The sequence below is a fragment of the Rhinolophus sinicus genome, linkage group LG10, assembly GCF_036562045.2.
Source record: "Rhinolophus sinicus isolate RSC01 linkage group LG10, ASM3656204v1, whole genome shotgun sequence".
NCBI classification, from domain to species: Eukaryota; Metazoa; Chordata; class Mammalia; order Chiroptera; family Rhinolophidae; genus Rhinolophus; species Rhinolophus sinicus.
The window spans coordinates 105,237,321-105,252,128 of NC_133759.1; the positions used below are offsets into that span (position 1 = coordinate 105,237,321).

General features: G+C 46.0%; 1 long non-coding RNA gene across 4 annotated transcripts in view; it reads right to left on the reverse strand.

The window, feature by feature from the left end:
- LOC109452450 (uncharacterized) overlaps positions 1 to 14,808 on the reverse strand; it is a 31,222-nt gene that overhangs the window by 9,978 nt on the left and 6,436 nt on the right. For 3 of the 4 annotated variants that reach the window (XR_012489884.1, XR_012489881.1, XR_012489882.1), the window contains 2 exons: positions 14,151 to 14,251; positions 1,306 to 1,405 (listed from right to left, as the gene is read on the reverse strand). This is a non-coding gene — a long non-coding RNA (uncharacterized LOC109452450). The remainder of the gene's footprint in view (positions 1 to 1,305; positions 1,406 to 14,150; positions 14,252 to 14,808) is intronic. The other variant, XR_012489883.1, reaches the window with a different exon arrangement.

The following is a 14,808-nucleotide window of genomic DNA, read 5'->3' on the forward strand; positions in this document are numbered from 1 at the left end:
TATAACGTATCCGTGATTGGGAACAGGACAGAAAGGGCTAGGGGTGTACTGAGTGCACTGTTAAATATTGGCAGGTTCTCAGCAGACCCTCCGGCCCAAGCAGCCTGGCACCAGAGGCCTATATTAACCACTGGGACCTACTGCTTCCCAGATAGAATGTTCCTACTAAAAGGCAGAGCTTACAGTTTGGGCCCCAAACCCCCAAACCAAAAAGCCAATGAGATGCTCGTAACAGAAGAGCCACCTGAGACAAAGTGTCCCTGTGAGGTTGTAAGTGAAAGGCTAGATGTAGGATTATCAGGAAAAGACAAAAAGAGAGAAGGGCCAGCGATATTGATAACAGACAAAAGAGAATTTGAGGTAAAAAGTACTCAATTGAATGATACGGGGACCCTTAACCCTCTTTACCTCTGGGTGCGCCCCTCAATTGCCTTCCTGTTCTGTTAGGCTTCCCAGACCTTCTCCACTCATCTCATTCTTCCCTTGTCACTGCATGACCCAAGGGCTTGTCTTCATATTCCATGAGGGACTAGTTGGCTCCTCATGGCCTCTGCTCTGCTGTTTGGAGGCTGCTGGCATGTTGAGATCTTTCCTGCCTGCTCCTCTTTGACCAGACGGGGTATTGCCCCTCCCTCCCCCTATTCCCAAGGCCCCATCCTTGCCCGCTCTCAGGGTAGGAGGGAATTTGTCTTCCAGAAGGAATGGGGGGCAGCTGGGTACCCAAAGGACCGCCACCTGGTGAGGTGCTGGCACGGCCATCTCCAGCACTAGCCTGTGAGTGCAGGGCCTGGCCCACAGTCAGTACCTACTAGAGGTGTGTTGAGTGAACTTAAACTGAACCCTTCGTCTTTAAGATTTTGTTCTTTCAGCCTGAAAAATGTGATAAGGAGGTCTTGTCTGGCAGCATTTGTCCTGAGCTACAGAGAATTTTAAAAAAATTTCCTATCTAAGGTATTCGGCTACAAAATATGTCCACTGGAATCTTCCAAGCCCATACCCCACCCCTTCCTTCCTTCATTCAGTGTGTGCATTGATTGTTTGTGCTACCAAGTTCTCGGTGTTGCAAAATTGTGTAAAGCTTCGAACAGCTAACACTGCAAAAGGGACAGGAAATCCTCTAGCCATTGTTCCATGTCTATGGAGCATCAGCTATTGAGCGCAGATGTTTATTGCATGCGATACAGTTAGGGAACAAACACTTTATGGGGCTTACAATCTGGAGAGGGGAGGGTGATGACATCAACACCATCAGCATGGCAAGAGCCAGGCAGCCCCACACAAATAGCTACCTTTCAGGACACTCACTCTGGAGTCCAGCCAGACTGGCTTAGCATCTCGGCTTCTTCACTTTCTTCGGGTGACCTTGAGCAAGAGGTTTAAGCTCCTTGAGGCTCAGTTTCACTATCTGTAAAATGGAAATAATAATCACTTTCTTCTTAAGGTCATAATAAGAAACAACTCAAGTTGCTGGCGGGTTGTTTTTATTGTTATGATAACGATGATGACAATAGAATAACTACCAGATGAGTGGTACAGAGGAGGGAGGGGAATACTTCGCCTAGAGGGGGTGGTATAGATAAGGATAATTTTTAGGAGAAGGTGGTTGCTAGTGTTGAGTCTTAAAGGAGGTGTTGGATTTTTATACAAGGAAGTGGCCGAGAGTGAATCAGTTCAAAAGCAGAAAAATGAATGATTCAGAAGGTCATTAAAATAAAACAAAGAATCTAAACCAAATGACTGGATCCCTTAAAAATAGGACATTGCATTGCCAAACTAAGAAAGCATTAGTCAGGCGGGGGAGGTGGTTACTGGGAAATTTCACCCAGTTCAGCATTATTGAGAAGTTGGGGGTTCCTGGAGCCTTCAAGTGGGTGTTGTGCAATCCTGTGGGGTCAAGTTTGGTCCAGGGACTCAGAGGGAAGTGTTTAGGGCAGGATCGATACTAGAAAAAAGAAGCTACTTGAAAAGTAGAGCTGTCTCAAGAGAAAGTGGCTAAATGTGTTGGAGGTGTCTGCGGTGGCCCCATAGGCCAGCATACATCTGTCCCCAGGAACCATGACGTGGGACATCGGAAGGCAGGGATGGTGCATATCCAGGGGTCTGGGTCTGACCTACAGGGAAGACATACCCCAGTCCTTTCCCCCCAGTGTCCTGCAGCCCCTCCTCACTTTTCCCCACACTCTCACACTACAGGGACACAATGGCCTTCTCCATCCACCTGATGGAACTAGGCAGACAGGGCTCAAATCCCCGCTCTGCCATTTACGTGCTGTGTGATCTTAGGCAAGTCACTCCACCTCTCTGTGCCTTCATTTTTGTCTATAAAAAGGGGATCATTATATTCACTTCACTGGATTATGGTGGGGCGTTAATGAAACATACACCTGGCATATATAGGTGCGCAGAAAATGTCAGTTCTAGCACCTCCTCCCATTCTGTTTCTTTTTCTGACTTCACCCTTCCGTACCTATTCTGCTGATTTCTTGCTGGGGTAACCATGGATTCTACAGGCAAATAATTGAACACCTCCTACCTGGTGCCCTGCAAGTAAGGTCACTGACTCATTTGTATCTTTCGACTTACATTTATAAATACCTGTAAAGTGATGAGCATTGTTCTTTGGGTAAAGGCTATTATTATATAAAGACAAATGAGGGGCATACAAGAGATAAAGTGCCACAGTGCAAAGGAAATGAGAAGGAGAACCCAGCATTCACAGTGCCCCTACTGTGTGCTGGCTGTGGAGATGGACGTGCGGCATCAGGAGGTCAGGGTGGCACAGTCGGGCAGACAGACACACAAACCCAAATGCCAGTTGTGGGAACGCACAGAAGGCCGTGCTTTTATTGTCTCGGGCAAGATGGGGAAGGCTTCTGAGAGGAGGTGACAGATGAGCTGAGTGCCGAAGGGTGAGTATGCCCCAGGTGAATAAAGCCAGGAAGGGCATTTTAAACTGAGGGACAGCGTACGTGACAAAGGCCCAGCCACGTCAAAAGACAGAATATTTGGGGAACATTTGGGTGCCTCTTTAGAGGAATTGAAATACAATATTTTCATTTAGTACAAGAGCTGGCACAGAGTAAGTGCTCAATAAAAGCTGGTCATTATTACCATCAAATGGTCCATGAACTTGACTCCCAGTGGTTAGCTGATATTGCTAAGACTCGCTGCAGGCTCAGGGTGAGAAGCAGGAGAGAAGTAACTTTCAAACAAGGAGAGGCTGTGGTATGGGCCAGGCCAGGGCTCATTTCCTGTTTTAGGGGGCCGGGCTGGTGTCTGTTCTCCCTGGGGCTGCACGTTCTGTTCCCTTCTCCAAACATCTTGCCAGCTGAGCAGCGCTCTGCTAACGGGAAGGTGGGCTGTGCTGGGCCCCAAGTCATCTGCTCGTCCTGATGAGCCAGGCCCTGGGGATTCCGCTGGCCTCAGGGAGCATTTAGAGAAGTACCCAGCAAGTCATCTGCCCTGTGTGGTCACTGCTTGTCAGGGGTGCGTGGGGTAGGCGGGGAAATGGGCGGGTTGCAGCACTGAGCGCTGGGCCCGAGCTGCCTGCCTCCCTGGGTCTGTTACCAGATGACAGTTATGTAATGGGTTCACCCATGCCCTCAACAGTCGTGTGCTGAGTGCCAGCCAGGTGCCAGGCGTTGTTTCAGGCTCTGGGGACACCGCGGGAACAGACACAGCATCCCTGCTTCAGGGAGTCGACATTATGGAGGAAAAATATGTCCCCTAATGATGTCCTCTTGAATTGATGGAGGGTTTACTCTGTGCCAAGTCCTGTACTGTGCACTCTGCCAGCAGGATCTCATTTAATCTCAATCGCTTACTGTCTCATCATTTTAACACGTTGTGTACGGATCACGAGAATCTTCACGAGGGATTTAAACCCCGCCGTACGCAACGTGTTAATCCCGTTTTATAGATCTTATTCTCCCGCTTTGAGAACACACCCAGAGGGCCCCCCTTCCCCAGATCCATTCATCATTGCCTCTCAAAGGGGGTGAGCTGAGGTGAGGTGCAAACAATGACACCTAGCTTTACTCTCAGCTGGCTCACGGTGACCTAACGGGGCAGGAATGAGGGGCCTGGCAGCTTCTGATAACAGTCAGGCACCGCCCGCCCAAACTACTCTCCCAACTCCGAGAGCTTTCAGATGCTTTCAGGGCCTTGTAATCACATCCTTTCCCAACATTCCTTAATCATCATTACTCTGGACTCAGGCATTTAATTGCTCATCTGTTTCTTCCTTCTCTCATGAATGGAGAGTTTCTTTCATGATTGGATCAGGGCCAGAGCAGCCTTGGACCAAATGGTGCTGTAGCTGAGTCCCCCGCCCCGGGAACTGCCCTTCTGCCACTCACTCCCTTTACCTGTGCATGAGCCTCGCTATGTGCCAGGGTCTTGGGTCAGGAGCCCCCAGGGAGGCGCAGGAAGAACCAGGCCTGTGTTACGAGGGTGACAGATGGGAGGCTACTGCAAGAATCCAATAAATGCATTTGAAAAAACTTGAATGGATGGATGGCAGGCTCTTCTAGCAGCAGAAGCCATCTGTGGGCATGAGATCTCGTCTACTTTCAAGAATATGTCTTCTAATACCTGCAGCCTTTGGATAGATGATCGTGGGCTGGCAGCTGTCCAAGAGATAGTACTGAATTTTAAAATTAGGTTGCAGGAGAGTGTAATCCCTTTTGTACAAGAAAAGTGAGTGGATGGTAGATAGATGATAGCTAGCTAGCTAGATAGACAGATGCATAGACAGATAGGGAGGGAGGGAGGAGGGGAGGGAGGATGAAAACTGCATAGATACGTTACCCAGGGGGACGTGGCCCCTCCAGCTACCCTGCCCCTGAACTGAGGCTGGTCTCAGCATAGCCTGACCATCTCCCAAACCACAGACCCAATCCTGAAGTATTGCCAAATGTGTGAATTTTGTTTTTAATTTTCTTTATTATGGAATATACATGTAAAAAGTATAGAGGATCCGGTCTACCAAATTGCCAGAAATAGAAATCTCAGTGACAGCCTTTACTGCTGGTTTCCTATAGAAACGGAGGAGGGCTGGGGAGCCTTCTGGGAACTCCACTTAATCACCCCTGCTCCTTTCCCAGAGCCCCTCCGTCCACCTCGGCCCTGGCTCTCCACCCCCAGCTCTACCTGTAAACTCTCCTCCCGCTCTCCAAGCGCCTGGCGTCCTTTCCTTTCTTCTTGCCCTTCCTGGCATTTCCCACTTGGCAAGACCACAGCTAAGGGGACTGAACATTTGGCAACACAAACAGTGGGCCGATAGGCTGGGGCACGGCTGTGCTTCAGTGTCCCCAGGGTCTCACTTGTACCCACCAGAAACTATGCCATTTTCTACTCTTGGAACAATTAATTTCTTCTCTGGATTATATTAATTTCACATTTTAAACATAATTATACCCCTGTCCAGGCCTGTCCCCAACATTGCAGGGCCCCTGAGAGAGAGCGGAAGGAGGCCCCTGATCTCCCCTTACCTTCCTGTCCCTGATCAGCCTCTGGGCAGCTGTGGGGACAGCCCAGCCTGCATTTGCCCTGCCCACTCCCCCACACTCAAAAGCAGATCCTTTGTCACCCCAAGCCCTAGGTTGCCTTGAGAGCTAGGACCTGGAAAGAGGTCTCAGGAAGTGGACTTAGAAACAGTTAGGCAGGGAACGCCCAGGTCCTGGGTGCCCAGAACATGGAGAGGGCTGTTAATACTGCGTCCAGCCAGTGACAGGACTGCCAAGTCTCTCCTAAATTCAGTATTTTTGGAATAGTTTACATCTAGCGGCACAGTGTTAACCTTTATATGGCCCTCAAATTATCCAGCCACAGTTAGAGGAACCAAGACCATTGCAACATGCCGCAGGAACGGAGGACACAGCGAGGGGGAGGGCTGGCACTAGGTAGACCTGTAATGTATTTTGGATTTTGTCACGCCTCAGCTGAGGGTCCTTGAGCAAGTTCCCTTACTTAACTCTCTGAGTTTCAGTTTTCTTCTCTGTCAAACAGGAATCGAAATAACCACCTTTCAGGGGTATTGGAGAGATTGAATGGCCAGGCAAATGAGTGTCACAGAGAATTTTTAACATGTAATTACTACTATTTTTGAAATGTTAATCAATGCCAGGAATATTTTGACAATCCTCATGGGGTGGTTTCAACATGCTTATTTCCTGGTCCTACTCACTTTCTCCGTCACCCCTTCTGTCATTCTCAGCCCTTACTTACCTCACCACCATTCTCCCTGCCCTGCCTTTCTCTTCAGCCACCTCACCACTCCTGCCCCCACCCCCGCCACCTGCCTGGCTGGCGCAGCCTTAGATGTAAAGGGCCAGGGTACATACTTTCTCTTTTCCTTCAGGCTGCCCTTTTGACCTTCACCCTCTCCCTGACCCATTTCAGACCCTCTTTCTCACCTCTGTAGAAGCAGTGCGAACGAGGTCAAATCATGGGCTGACAGCTGTCCAAGAGATAGCATTGAATTTAAACATTAGGTTGCAGGACAGTACAATCCCTTTGTACAGGAAAAGTAAGTGGATGGTAGGTAGGAAGGCGGATGGATGGATGGATGGATGGATGGATGGATGGATGTGTCACCCTTCCCAGGCTCATTTGCATGTTACACTGGATTAAGCTGAGGCTTTGGTGCTTGGTGAGCAAGCCAAGGTACAGAGGGGAATAAACTGGCCCTGAGATCCAGAGACTCGGATTCAAATCCTATGTCTGTTCTTCCTAATTGTGGGGTCTCTGAGGAGTCATTGCATCTCTCTGAGCCTGAGCACCCTCATCTATAAAATGGAAGAATGATTCGTACCCAGCAGTGTTGTATCGCAGATCACCAATAGCATGGTTCCAGGATTTTAAATAAACAAAACAGCTACTATGACCTTCTAGTACATATTCCCCAGTGCACATGGGCAAGAGTTTTTCTAGTCATATAATTAAGAATGGAATTGCTGGATCATGACTAAAGCTGGCAAAACTGGCAGTTCAAATGGGGAAACAATACCCTTTGGCACACACACACACACACACACACAAAAATCAGGTCCAGGTGAGTGAAGGCCTTAAATGTGAAAGAAAAACCTGAAAACTCCTTTTAAAAGGAGAATTTTTTAAGAGAAGGAAATCCTGCTATTTGTGACAACATGGATGGATCTTGAGGGCACTATGCTAAGTGAACTGAGTCAGACAGAGAAAGGCAAATGCTATATGATCTCACTTACATGTGGAATCTAAAAAATACCGAACTCATAGAAAAAGATTGGTAGAGAACAGGGTCTGGGGGTGGGAGAGATGGGGAGATGTTGGTCAAAGGGTACAAAATTTCAGTCATAGGTGAATGAGTTCTGAGGATCTAGTGTACAGCATGGTGACTATATTACAATATATTTTATACTTCAAATTTGCTAAGAGAGTATCTCTTAAATGTTCTTACCACACACACAAAAATGGTAACTATGTGAGACGATGAATGTATGAACTAACCTCATTGTGGTATCATTTCACAATATACACGCATATTAAGTCACGTTGTATACCTGACACTTCTTTGATGCTATTTGTCAGTTATAGCTCAATAAATCTGGGGGGGGAAACTCTTAGAAGAAAATATGGGGTATCTTTATGATCTTAGATTGAGACAGATTTCTTAAGCAAAATACAGAAAGTACATCCACAAAGAAGAAGATTGATGCATTTAATGAAATTCAAATAATTTCTGGTCATCAAAAAAGATGAAATGACAAACCGTAAATTTGTAGAAGATATTTGTAATGTGTAATCAATACGTGATTAGTATCCAGAATAAAGAAGTCCTACAAGTTCATAAAATGAAGGCAAACAATCTAATAGGAAAATGTGCAAAAGACTTAAGCAGATATTTTACATAAGAGAAGGCAAATATGACCAAGAAACCTGTGACAAAGATGCTTAATCCTGTAATTACTCATGAACATGCCAACTAAAACCACATTGAAATATCATTTCACACCCACCAAAGTGGTGAAAATTACAAGTCTGGCAGTAAGTGTTAAAATGTGGAGCAACTAGAATAATCATCGACCTTTGATGATGGTGTACATTTGTACTGCTGCGCTGGGAAGTAACACGCACACGTATCTGATGACCTGGCAATTCCATTCTTAACTATATGACTAGAAAAACTCTTGCCCATGTGCACCAGAGTATAGGTACTAGAAAGGTCATAGCTGTTTTGTTTATTACAAGTCCTGGAACAATTTCACATACACATTAGGATGACTATTAAAAAACAAACAAAAACACCAGAAAACAAGTGCTGGTGAGCATGTGGGAAAATTGGAACCCTTGTCCTTTGCTCGTGGGAATATAAATGCTGCAGCCATTGTGGAAAATAACATGGCGGTTCCTCAAAAACTGAAAACAGAATTACCGTGTGATCCAGCAATTCCACTTCTGGGTAGATACTCAAAAGAACTCAGAGCAGGAGCTGGAACAGATATTTGTACACGCGTGTTCACAGAAGCATTATTCCCAAGAACAAAAAGTTTCAAACAACCCAAGTGTCCATCCACAGAGAAATGGATAATTTGTCAGGGAGGAAAAGTTTCCTCTACCCTTCAAGATTCTCCTGGGTGGCATAATGACCAAATTGACATGAGCCAGATTAGCAGGAGAACAGCAAAATGAAGATTAATAACACGAAGGGTTCACAATGGGCCTCCCCAAGACCTGCCGCTTGGGCATGTGAATTATTTTTGACTGAAGGCAATCGAGACCCTGCAGGCTCACGAGAAACTTTTACTTCTCCCTTAGAGAATTTAAACTTAAGACTTTGCCCATATTAAGAGTTATTACTAGAGATAACTTTTTATGACCTATTAAAGGGCAGGGTAAATTTCTAATGTTCAGTGACCTTCCTCCTCTCTAAAGCCCTAAGATGCCTTATCTCATCCTTAGCTCAGAATGTCACGTGTACCTTATTTTCTCTTTCTGTCTCTGAACTTTTCATGTGTTGGGGGCTCTGACTGTGTCATGTATGTGGGGTTCCCATACAAATATATGTAATGAAATTTGGTTATTTTCTCTTATTAATTTGTCTCATGTAAATTTAATTGTTAGACCAGCTGAAAGAACCTAGAAGGGTAGAGGAAAATTTCTTCCTCCTCCACACAACTGTATCTCCTGTATACATGGGAGAGACCCATGGACACTGAGTAACTCACCAAAATGGCAAAAGCCCTCCCCTTAAATATTACCTTCAGCTAAAGATAAAAGAAGATGTTGGGGGTGGGGAATCAGTTACAGAGGTGACCAGTAAGAGCACAGCAAACAACAGTAAGATTGTTCTGCTGAATTAGGTCCATGCCTTCTCCACTGATAACAGTTTCTAGAGATGTGGCAATCTTCCTCTTCCTGGTACAGTGAGGGAAGCACCCTTACAAATGGAGATTTCCCTTAGAAAGGTAAATGTCCTTTTACAAAGGGTAACTTCTACTTGGTTCTCAGAGCTTCCCCCATATCTGCTTCTTGAAATTATCCAGCCTAAAGCAATCAGTATCCCAAAGAGGCTTATTTTGGGGTGGCAAAACTGCTCCCCTTCAATAAACAAAATGTGCTAGATACAACAGAATATTATTCAGCCTTAAAAAGGAATGAAATCCTGACACATGCTACAACATGGATGATCCTTGCAGGCATTATGCTAAGTGAGATAAGCCAGTCAAAAAGATAAATACTGTATGATTCCACTTGTATGAGGTACCTGGAGTAGTCAAATTCACAGAGACAAAAAGTAAAAGGGTGGTTGTCAGGCGTTATAGAGAGAAAAGAGTGGGGAGTTATTGTTTAATGGGCACAGAGTTTCTGTTTGGATGATGGAAAAAGCTCTGGAGACGGATGGTGGTGATGGTTCCTAAACAGTGTGAATGTGCTTAATGCCACTGAACTGTACACATAAAAATGCTTAAAATGGAAAATTTTATGTTTATATATATTTTATGTCCTTAATCATTTCATTTACTAAAATATTTTAAAGATGAAAAAAATCCTGGAAACCATCCACATATCCATCAGCAGAAGAACAGATAAATCAGAGTACAGTATACCCATGCAATGGATCACTGTAAAACTATAAAGAAAAGCAAAAGGAGTAAGTCATACAAAATTCAAGATCATGGCTATCTCTGGGTGGGTTCAGAGGGAGGGGCACACGGGCTTCTAAGGTATTGGTGATGGTCTGTTTTCTTAAGCTGGGTGATGAATACATAGGTGTTTAGTCAATAATTCTTTAAATTGTACATCTGTGTTAGATACACTTTTTGGTATATCTGTTACATAATTTTAAAAAACTGTACATAGAGAAAAGGCTGGAAGAATGCTAAATGAGATGATGTCTCAGTAATGGGCTTTTTTCTCTTTCTATTTTTCTGTAATGTTAAAATATTCTTTTGTACTTTTATAGTGAAAGAGACATTAAATTATACTGAGAAAAAAAGAAATGAAGAGAGCTTTTCCCTCCAAGTTGTTCGGAGAAAAGGGAAGTGAGAGGAAAGGGGTGGAAGCTTTGGGCTTCCCCTACTTCTAGTAGTAACAGAAGATGACATTGGAGTTTTGAGGCAAAATGCTAATTAAGAGATAATGATGAGTTCTGTCCCCTTGAGGAGGGGACAGTTCCCCCAAAAAAGTGAACTCCCATGTCCTTCTTCTCAAAAAATCCCTGCCAGTTTCAGGAGTGGGCAGAGGATTTTAATGCCCTTTTGAAAGAAGGGACATAAGTCAGAAGATGAAGCCACGATGCCCAACCAGCCCTTGGCAGGATTGAGTTCAGAGGAAACCCTTGGTGTGCGCATCCCCTTTCAGTAGCTTTAAAGACCAGATGAAAGAGAAGAAAAAGAGCGCCATCGTGGAGCTAAGAGAAACCCTTGCGCTAGGAGATGGTTTGGGAAACTATGATCCCACAGTCGGCATACTTTTGGGTAATATGATTGCCATTTGGGTAAATTTAACTCAAGAGATATTGGGTTTGTCTTCCCGGTGCTGTCATGTTGCTGACCTTGTCATTCTCCATCATCACTGAAACGCCCCACACAAGATGAACTCAATCGTTTGCTCTCCAAGAAGCATTCGTTGTACTCCACACACGTGTAGGCAGTACCCCCCATGTCTTGCAGGGTTTGTTTGGGGTCGGGACGTATAGGTGAAGGAGACCGCCACTCACTTCAAGGAGCTCTCCCTCAAGAATGGGAGGCAGATATAATGGCGATTAGAAAGGATGGGAAGTGCTTTGGTAAGACGTTGTGGGCCATAGGGGCGTGACATCTAACCGAGCCTGGGAGTGACAGGGAGGGCAACCAAGAGGTCACGGCCGGCCTGCCGAGTCCTAAAGGAAGAGTTGCGGTAAACTAGGCAAAGGGGTCAGGGTGAGGAGCTGTCTTCTAGCCAGGGAGGATCGTATGGGTGAGCACATGGCATGACGCTACAGCCTTAAGTAGTTTGTTTTTCCTAGAGTGTGATATTGTGGTTTACAATAAGGAATGTGGATTTGGTCTTCCTCCCGTCTCTGGCACAGAGCTCCTAAAACCCTTGGAATTTTCTAAGTGATGAGAACAAGGTGTGTTGAAATTCATAACAAACCTCTAGCAATTACACCTGAGTTTATGTTAATGAGTGACTTTTGGAAAGTACCTAAGGAATGGGGCCGGTTCCCCTAGGGAACCAACCAGGCAATTAGAGGGTTGAGACTTAGCCCCCACCCCACCTTCAGGGAGTGGAGAGGGGCTGGAGATTGAGTTCAATCACCAGTGGCCAATGATTCAATCAGTCAGGCCTATGTTATGACTCCTCCATAAAAGCCCAAGAGGACGGGGTTCAGAGAGCTTCCAGGTTGGTGAACGTGCAGAGATGTGGGGATGGCAGCTGCCACAGAAGGCATGGAAGCTCCATGCCCTTTTCCCGTACTCTGCCCTATGTACTTCTTTATCTGGCTGTTCACCTGTATTCTTTATAATAAACTGATATACATGAGTACCGTGTTTCCCCAAAAATAAGACCTAACTGGAAAATAAGCCCTATCATGATTTTTCAGGATGACATCCCCTGAACATAAGCCCTAATGCGTCTTTTGGAGCAAAAATTAATATAAGATCCGGTCTTATTTTTGGGGAAAGACGGTATTAGGTTTGTGCAAAAGTAATTTCAGTTTTTACAATTATTTTTAACCTTTTAAACTGCAATTACTTTTGCACCAACCTAATAAATGTCTGTCCGAGTTCTGTGAGCCACTCTAGCAAATTAACTGAACCCATGGAGGGGGTCTTGGGAACCTCCCATTTAGAGCTGTTCAGTCAGCAGCACAGGTGATAACCTGGACTTGAGAATGGCATCTGAAGTAGAACAGTCTTGTGGGACTGAGCCCTTGACCTGTGGGATCTGATGGGCTCTCCAGGTAAAGAGTGTCAGAACTGAGTTAATTGCTTGGAGGTGTGGAAAGCGCATGTCAGTGGGAGGTTTAGCTTAATCTGTCAAGTTTTCATTTTGTTTACACAGAAAACGTATTCCTACACTACTTGTAGTATATTTAAAAATTAGTTTTAAAATAACCTAATAAAGCCCTTGACAGAGAGTGGGTGTTCAGTCAGTGTTCTTTCCTTTCCTCTTGCTTACAGTGAGATTTGGGGTCTCTCCAGGTCCATTTCCTAATTCACCCCAATTCCAACCCCAGCCCAAGGCCAGAGTTATTTCTATCCCATCGTAGTCACTCAATGAATATTTGTAGAACTTCTCTGATACGGTTAGTGGATCTCTTGGGAGTGAGTTAAAGGACCTGTTGGTGGACCCCTGACCCCAAGGTCTCCCCTGGAGACCACCCGAGGGACTGAACTCAGAGCTTGGCAGGGTCCCTGAGAACACTGCTGTCCCTCTATCCTTGTGGTGGACGCTCAACTCCTTGGCAAGTGCCCACTGTCCCTTCTCCATTCCAGGCCCAGAGCTCCTGGCTGGGAAAGCCGAGTGATGCCTGCCTCCATTGCCCTCCCAAAGAAAGGCCGGAGTCACCCCTGGCCCACCAGAAAGCCCAGTTCAGTGAAGAAAACCTTCAGAAGCGGTCAGTCGCCTGTGCTGGAGGCTGAGGGGACAAGAGAGACTTCACTCTCCATGTGGACCCTTTTCCCAGTTTGAATATCTTTTTTAATGTTACATTTTAAATTAAATAACTACTATTGCGTTAATTAAATAATTAGTTCATGTGAACAAACAGAAAGTTTCAGAAAAGCTAATTCTGTTTTAAAAACTCTGATTTAGGTCAGATTAGAGTTTTTGATGAATGTATGATGGTGGGGCAGGGCAGAAAGAACATTGGTTTCTTGATGGCTAAATATGAAGGATGGGGGGGTGACTCTTCTGGCGAGGAGGGTACAGCTGACGTCTGTGTCCATAACATAAGCACTTCCTGGGGCTAAGTGAGGATTTCTCGAGCTTAAGCCACATAGAAAGCCCTATCTAGGGTCTGCTGAAACTGTAGTTGTCTTGTAAAGGAGAAGAAAAGAATGACAAGGGAATGGATGAACTCAGAGTGAGGAGAGGCCTTGGTTATTCTGACAGATTTCACTTCACCAGTATGGCCACCAGACTAGTGAGGACGTGGGATGTGAGGTCCAGCTAGAACCAGATGCAAAACAGTGGGAGCTCTAACATGACCACAGAATAAACACTGGACCCTTCAACTACTCTGTGAAGTGGTTCTGTCTGCATTTTGCAGAGTAGGAAACAGGCTACGGTGGGAATGAGACGTCCTCAAGGTGGCCCAGATAGGAACTGACTGAGCTTGGCTTAGGACCCAGATCTCTGACCCCAAAGCTTCCTCTTACGCCCTTGACCTCACCTCTAGTGCGGTTCTTGGGCTTTACAGGGAGCCAGGTTTTCACTGAGCTTTCTCCATTTGCTGGCATCTTGGAACATGTGGATCTGGCTGGAGATGCCTGAACATATTATTATTGGGTTTATATTTATCATTATTTATGGTGCGCTTGCTCTTGTATGTGAAGGGAGTTGCTGTCCTGTTCGCTGGTGTATCATCAACTTGCAGATGGATGGATGGATGGCTTCTAATCCCTGCCGATGACCAGTTTACAGAGGAACAGGTTGGGACTCAGAGAAGTAAAGGGACTTACTTCAGTGACTCAGGAATCACACCCAGAGTCGCCCAGGTCTCCCTTTCCTGTTTCCTCTTCAGAGTCAAGGTCGATTTGACACTCAGACAGTCTCAGTCCACCTTGAGGAAGCATAGCACACTCATCAGCCAGGAGGACAGACCCACCTGCCCCTGGGTGTCAGAGCTGCCAACACACGGCGACACCCATGCACCATGACACACATTCACACTGAGGTCACACAAAGGTGTCCCGAAGCTCCCCGGGTCCAGCCAAGGAGCAGGAATGGAGGGAAGAGCCCGTGGGCGAGGGGCAGCAGCAGAGCCCTCTCAGAAGGAACCCACAGTGCAGACCCAGCCCAGTCCCAAGCCACGCCACTGGCAGTGGAGGGAAAGGTCCAGGTGAGCTCCAGGTTGGAAAGAGGTGAAGGTGAGTGAGCGGCGCTGAGTCACACAGCCTGCGAAGCTGACTGTTGGAGGCAGAAGTTAGCGGTGTCTGGCGAGAGACCTCAAACTTGTGAGCTTCACAGCTCTTGGAAAGTGTGGATAACATGCCAGACACTAGGCAGGCCAGAGGTCCACTGTTTGAGACAGAGGCCCCCTTCCTGTGTGGACCAAATGCTGCTACTCTGTATCCACCCTCCCTAGACTTCTCCTTGGAGTAGAAGGGTGTGGACAAA